The following is a 6,930-nucleotide window of genomic DNA, read 5'->3' as shown; positions in this document are numbered from 1 at the left end:
CAACCAGAAAAAAGTTTGCAACCAGTGTTGTTTCCTTTGCATTTGGGTTTGTTTTTGCGTCCATATATTCTTCGTGAACCTGCGAAAACAAAGTTGGACTCAATGAAGAACCTTCACACCTATGGATGCACACCACGGTAAACATGGTCATGGACAATCACTTGCAACGGCTGCCAGCTCCCGACCGAAGTCACCAGAATTGGATTATGCAGGTGGGTATATCGATTCCTTCGGTGATCGACGTTTCTTTGAAACAGGGTTCCCATTGTGGAGTTTTGAACCTCTACGGGATTACAACTGCACCCCAATACAAGATGCTTGCCTGGGGAAGTATTTTGGAATTCCAGTTTCACTGTTTGCCAAACAAGTTCAGTGTGAACACCACTGTCGATGTGCTTTTCTGAAGGTCACAAAAGCCCGATCGGTTGAAATGTAGCGGCAATTCCCTCATGTCAGCGACTCCCAACTTAGGCATCGTTTGCAAAGTGAGGTTGATCAAATGACTCGTCGACTCATTAGGAACTCACGGATAGAGGACGCAAAGGCAGAGTCGAAGATACATGGATCGAACCCGGCATCTACGATCAAGGCTATAATGGAGGATCCTGCACTGGTGTCGGACCCTGACCTTTCAGATTACTCAAACTCCGAGGTTGTTGATTTGAGCGAGGATTAGCAGACCTGGACATGTGTATGACATAGTAAGCGTAGTCTTGTAAGATGGCATCGTCGCGCGAAAATAAACGACTTAGAAACTAACAGACCGTCATACTCTGCTAACCATTGCAACGGTGCATGTGTTAACGTCTTTATCATGTCCACTTTGTTGAAGGTATTTTTTTGGGTCACCGTCCTAGACTAAAAGCTGTCTTATGATTTTTGTTGGTACGATGACAAGGTAATTTTTTTGTAATGTCAATGACCGATATCAGAAACTATCATTAACCTATGTTTTGTTGATTACTTCATGTTTGTGAATCGTTCAATATGGACAATAAGGTTTAAGTGTCGGAATCATTGACTGGAATCACAAGCTATAATTGCAAACAAAAATTGTGCACAACCAGCCAACGATTTCATACACTCTTAACATCAATATAGGAACAAAATGTTTTGTTTTTTCAAACACAGCGGTTGTGTGGAAGCATACCCCATGGGGTCAACCTGTGCATTAGCAATTTTTCTCCCATTGTGCATTGTTATGAACTAATCAGTTCCCCTTCAAACAAAAAAATATACAATAGACCATGCAGAAACAGAGTATTGATATTCATTAATGAAGAAGTCAGCACGATGGTGAAGAAATGTACCACGCATTCTATATCTGCTTTCAACTTGCTAACAGATAATAGTTGAGGCCACAGATAAGGGACAAACAGATACTAGTTGACAGATAACAGATTTGCCAAATCTGTTAGTTACAAACAAATCTGCAACACATAACAGAAGTTGTTCATTACAACCAAAATTCATGCATCCAGATAAGAGAACCTGTAACAGATAACAGGCCACAGATAAGTGACAATGCACCGACAAAATTCAGTCATCCACAAAGCATCCACAAAATTCATCCACATAGCATCCACAAAAATGAATCCACATACCATCCACAAAATTCGTCCACAGATCTGCCAAATAGCATCCACAAAGCTCTTACAATGACACCAACATTTCCCAAAATTCATTACAGACTAACATTATAAGTTACATCATAATAACTTATAAAATTCATTCCGTACATTCATTCCATAATAAAATTCATTCCACAAAGCTATTAAGTAAGTTACATAAGTTACATCATAATAAAATTCATTCCATAAACATTACTTACATCATGAAGTACAACACAACAAAAACTGGTACAAACTTCCATTCAATTTCCCAAAATACAAAGAAGTACGAAAGTTACATGATCAAGTACAAAATGATAGAAGGGCTGTGCTACATCCCCCGAATTTGGGGGCCCCTAATCCCCTGAAAAATCAGAACAAGGCAAAAAAAAAAAAAAAAAAAAACCATGCCCAAAACGACGTCGCTTTGGGCATTAGGGGGATTAGGAGGGGCATTTTTAGGGGGACAAATCATTTGTCAATGATAGAAAATAGAAAAATGATTTGTCTCCCTAAAAATGCCCCCCTTATCCCCCTAATGCCCAAAACGACGTCGTTTTGGGCAAATTTTTTTTTTTTTTTTTTTTTTTTTTGCCTTGGTTTGAAATTTAGGGGGATTAGGGGGCCAAAAATTAGGGGGATGTAGCAAGGCCCTAGAAAATATAATGAAATACACCATCGCTTTAATAATATTTTCTATCCTTTCAAGCCTTCGACCATGGTCATTTCCCAAGTCATGAAGCCTCGTCCTTATATCGTTGAAGTGTTCTACTGTTAAAGCATCACCAGCTCTAGTGTTGGAAGGGATTGTGGACATAACGCCTTCATCATCTTCAGCCACGAACTTGAAGTAATTGCAATGGGGAGTGGGAGTGGTACTCTACAATGCATGACAATCAGTTAGTTGAATACGACAAATATTACTGTGACTACTAAAGGATTAAAATTTCCAATACATACTTACATATTTTGATGGGCAAACAAAGCACAAACGCCCTTCATTTCCATTCTTATTGTTCTGACAATACGTATGACAGCGGTTCTTCCACAATTGCACAGCCTCGTTTGTAATCTTATGTTGCTAATGTTAGAAGAAGAAGCCATTTTTTAAATCTGCATACATGAGAAATTTGTAGTGCTCTGCTATGCTTCTGTTTGATGGAGTTAATAGCAGGTCTAGTTTAATTTGAGGGACATAATGTGTCTTTACTAAAAACATCTATTTATTCAAACTGCCATGTTTAATAGCATTTGCACAGAGGTTACACAGACTAAACTGTTAATAGCATTTGAACAAACATCGCAGCTCAATGTACACACATAGCATTTTGAAACTGAACAAATACAGTAGTTTCAAACATAGCATTTGTGATTAATTACACACATGTTACACACATAGCATTTTCAATCTGAACAAACATGGTAGTTTTACAAACATATCAGTTCAATGTCAAGTAAATTATCAATCACACATGTTAAACAACTATTATTAACAAATCATGCTGAAGTGAAATGATTAGGGACAGATTGTTGGAGACTGTGATTCAATAGTTATCAAACTGAAATAGTTATCAACAAATGACACATGTGATTTTCAACAAAGCACACTGAAATACTTATCAACAAATCAGTAATAGTTATGAACATTTAAGTTCAGTTTGATAATAGTTATCAATGTTGATAATAATTAATTCAAGTCACGCAGCTAACACATTAGTTGATAGTAGTTCATTACAACAATTCATGCGTGATTGACAACAAATTCAGCAAAATCACATTATCAATCACACATTGAAAATTACACAACTATATGCATTCGTTCAACTAATTATCAATCTGCATAATCATACTATGTTCTGCAAAGATGTGATCCTTTCATTTTATGTTGGATCAGTTTCTGCGTATTCATACTACGTTCTGCAAAATTTATACTTTAACTCTAAAAGGTAAATGCATAAATGTTCGTCACAATATTTGCCACATTTTTCAAGCATACCATTTATCTATCTGCATAACAGTAATTTTCAAATCTATTTTGTGAATCACAACCCTAACTTTTTGATTTCAACGTTTGGAGGACGAACCTGGTTCATCTATGGCCTGAAAGCCCACGTTATCGTCAACAAATTCCTTCTCTACAGCCAATGGTGGTCGCGGTCGAGCTATGGTTCATGAAGCAGAGAATATGAGGGCTACAGCGGTGGGTTGGGTTTACGAGTGGGTGGCCGTCGGGAGTGGTCGTCGGTGAGGCTGGGTTCGGTGGAGGAGGAGTGAGTGTGACAGTGAGGGGGAGTGAGAATGAGATTGAGGTGTATACTCTGTATAACCTGTATAGCAGAGCAGGAAAACGAAAATTTATGTTTGGTTTGCATTTGAGAGACGAGTTTTAAAGAAAAAAATTTCTAAAAAATTGTTTGGTTTGAGTTTTTCTAAAAAAAATTTCAAAATCACTTTCTCTCTCTTACACATCAATCAATCACTTTTTCTCTCTCTCCTCTCTTCTTCCCAATCACTTTTTCTCTCACACACATCTACTCAAATTCTCCCAAAATATCAAATCATCCCAAACTCCCAAAAAAATAACTCTCCCAAAATACATAACCAAACAAACCAAAAAATTTTTTAAACTCTTTCCCCAATTTTTTTTTCAAAAACAACTCTCCCAAAAACAAACCAAACAATCTTTATTTTAATTTTTAGTCCATAAGCCAAAAATCACTAACAAAAGACAGTATGAATTAAGATTGGGACCCCCTTTCCCCGTACAAGGATCCTCTCCTTGCAAGCCCCTCCTTGCGCCCGTCCTTGCAGAGCCTTCGGGCCTACTTTTAGGCCCAATTTTGATAATCTGAACCGTTCATATTTTATGATTTATTCAGTATATCATACCTGTAAAAAATCAAGTTGATTTATTCACTCTCTCTGCTTCCAACTCCCTCTGGAGCCTCCCTTTCTCCTCCCCTGCCTTGGCGCACTCGCCCTCCAGTTCCCTCTGGAGATCGCCCACTCTGCTATCCGCCTCGTCCTTCTGCCTGACCAGCTCCTCATTATTGCTCATAGCCTCTTCATGTCGCTCGACCCCGACGGCGCAGGCTCTTTGGGCCTCGTCCAACTTCTTCTGCTCGCCAGCAAGTTGGAACTCGAGCGACACAACCTGGCGGCGTGTTTCCTCCAGCTCCGCCTTAACCGTTTGCAGCTCAGTGTGGGCACTCTCCCAACTTGCACTCTTCTCCGTTAACTTTGCAAGCTGGGCCTTGGCCTCATCTGCCTTGAGTTTGGCAGCCCCCGCCTTCCTCAGCAGGGCCCCTGCTAAGGTGGTTACTTCCATTTGAGCGGAGTATAACCCCCTTAGCAGCTCAGCCTCGTTGAATCTGGAGGCCGAGCGCAGGGCTGCCTCTTCTACAATCCCTATAAGGCGATCTGCCCCTGCTCTGGCTGGGCCTTCTTCTCCCTCCAGCCGCCCCGCCACCGCACGAGCTTGGTAGATCGCCGTGGTCCCACCGACTCCTCCTTCTTGAGGTACAAGACCCCCCTGAGGCTGTCCCTTCCTCCTTGGCCCAGGGCCAACAGCCTCATCCTCCACTTGCCTTTCGGGGACGACCTTTGCGACCCTTGCGGCGCTCGCCGCCACCACTGGCACTACCTCCATGACCTCTGAGGCAACATCCACCACTTCTGGGCCACCTACCCTTCCTAGGGCCCCCTCCACTTCTCTCCCTTCATATCCCACGACCGCACTGGTTTCTTTCACACTCATCTCCCTCCTCATCTTCTGGGCAGGCACTTCCTCACTCTGACTCACTCTCTTCTTCTTCTTTCCTATGCCCAATGCCTCCATCTCCTTCAATGACCTCTTCTTCAAAGGGTCTGCTGGGGGCGGCCGCGGCACAAAATCACCCAAGTTTTTCTCTCCCAAGGGTTTGGGGCGAGGTCGAATCCGCTCCCTCGCAACAGGTTTTGGTGGCCGGTCGGCCTGGGACTCTTTGAATTGCTGGGCTTTGGCAAGAATGGCCTGATCCTCTGCCTCCTGCACCCTTCTCCTCGCCTCCAACTCCGCTCGGTCGAGATCCCCACTACTTGGCTTTGGCCCCAACCCCGCCTCAAACAATGCCGACGGCTGAACGAGCTCGTCCCATTTGGCCTTTTCTCTCTCCTTCCACTCCTTCACCCTCCTCACCCTCCCCTCCGCAGCTGCCCCCAGTTTCAGCTCCACAGACCTGATGGGCACTTTCCATACGGTGCGCGCTCCAAGCCCCCCATTGGCAGACACGTAGAACCATTCCGGCCGCCACCCCTTGATTGACGACAGCAGACCCGCCACCAACCCCTTCCCCACTGCAGCCTGTAGGGTGACCCACGTCTCCTGCTGCCCCGACGCCTTATAACACGCAAAGAATTCGTCTACTGTCATGGCCTCCCCTCCATTTGCCTTCGGCCACGCACTGGCACAGGCAAGTAGGATCTTCCATGCATTAGGCATTAGCTGTCCCGGTGCTACCTCCAGACGGTTAAGCACATCCACCACCACTTGCGGCAGTGGTAACCTCAGTCCACCCTTCAAAGCTTCCTCATAAAGGGAAAACTCCCCTGGCCTGGCGTCAGACGGCCTTTCCGTTGCTGTCGGTACCAACAACTCCACATCCCCAGGGATCTGGTATTTTTCGCAGATAGCCTCCAACTCCGCCTTAGTAATCGTGGATTTGTCAGCCTTCGTGTGCCAATGATCTGGTTCCGCCTGGCTGATTGGCTTTGGAGTTACTATCATGGTGGAACTGTGGGATCGTACCACCGGCTCCCCCACCCTCTTTGTCCTATACTGCGCCGCTAGCTCCACAGCATCGTCATCTCCAAGCAGGTCCACCCTGACAATCGCACTCCCTTCTTCGGCCATTTCTGTGGTATGTCTGCGAATCGCTTCGGCGGCAGGAACAAGGAAATTGAAAAAGTGTTGCAGAGGTGTATTGTGAGCAACAAAGGAATTCACACTTGGAATATTTTGATTTTTCGTACACAGGTAGGTGAATCAAATAATGCCAAAAGCCCACGATTTACCTGTATTCCAAGGGTCCCAATTAATTTTTGCCAGTTTCAAAACTTTTCAAAATCATCCGCCAAAACCGTCTCTTCAACACCCACAATGACCTAATATTTCGTTTCTGATCCAACGCCTAATCTTCCCCCTTTTTGCGGGATGTGGCCACGTGTACAGCCACGATGCACTGTCCATCCCCTTTACCCTGTCTTTTCTACTTCCAATCATCACTTTCTACGCCGCCCTTTGAGCCTCCCGCCAATCCGCCCGTCTTTCACACGATCAGCC

At 43.9% G+C, this 6,930-nt stretch overlaps 1 long non-coding RNA gene across 1 annotated transcript; it reads right to left on the bottom strand.

Annotated features, from left to right (window-relative positions):
• Nucleotides 1-1,749: 1,749 nt before the first annotated feature.
• LOC145813843 (uncharacterized) lies at nucleotides 1,750-2,723 on the bottom strand. Its single transcript, XR_014357206.1, has 2 exons — nucleotides 2,575-2,723; nucleotides 1,750-2,490 (listed from the first exon to the last, which is right to left on the bottom strand). It is a non-coding gene; the product is annotated as an uncharacterized LOC145813843 (long non-coding RNA).
• Between the last annotated feature and the right edge of the window lie 4,207 nt (nucleotides 2,724-6,930).

Source organism: Camellia sinensis, chromosome 15 (assembly GCF_055761805.1).
Source record: "Camellia sinensis isolate YWXY chromosome 15, ASM5576180v1, whole genome shotgun sequence".
Classification (NCBI taxonomy): domain Eukaryota; kingdom Viridiplantae; phylum Streptophyta; class Magnoliopsida; order Ericales; family Theaceae; genus Camellia; species Camellia sinensis.
This window is presented reverse-complemented; position numbering and strand designations above follow the sequence as displayed.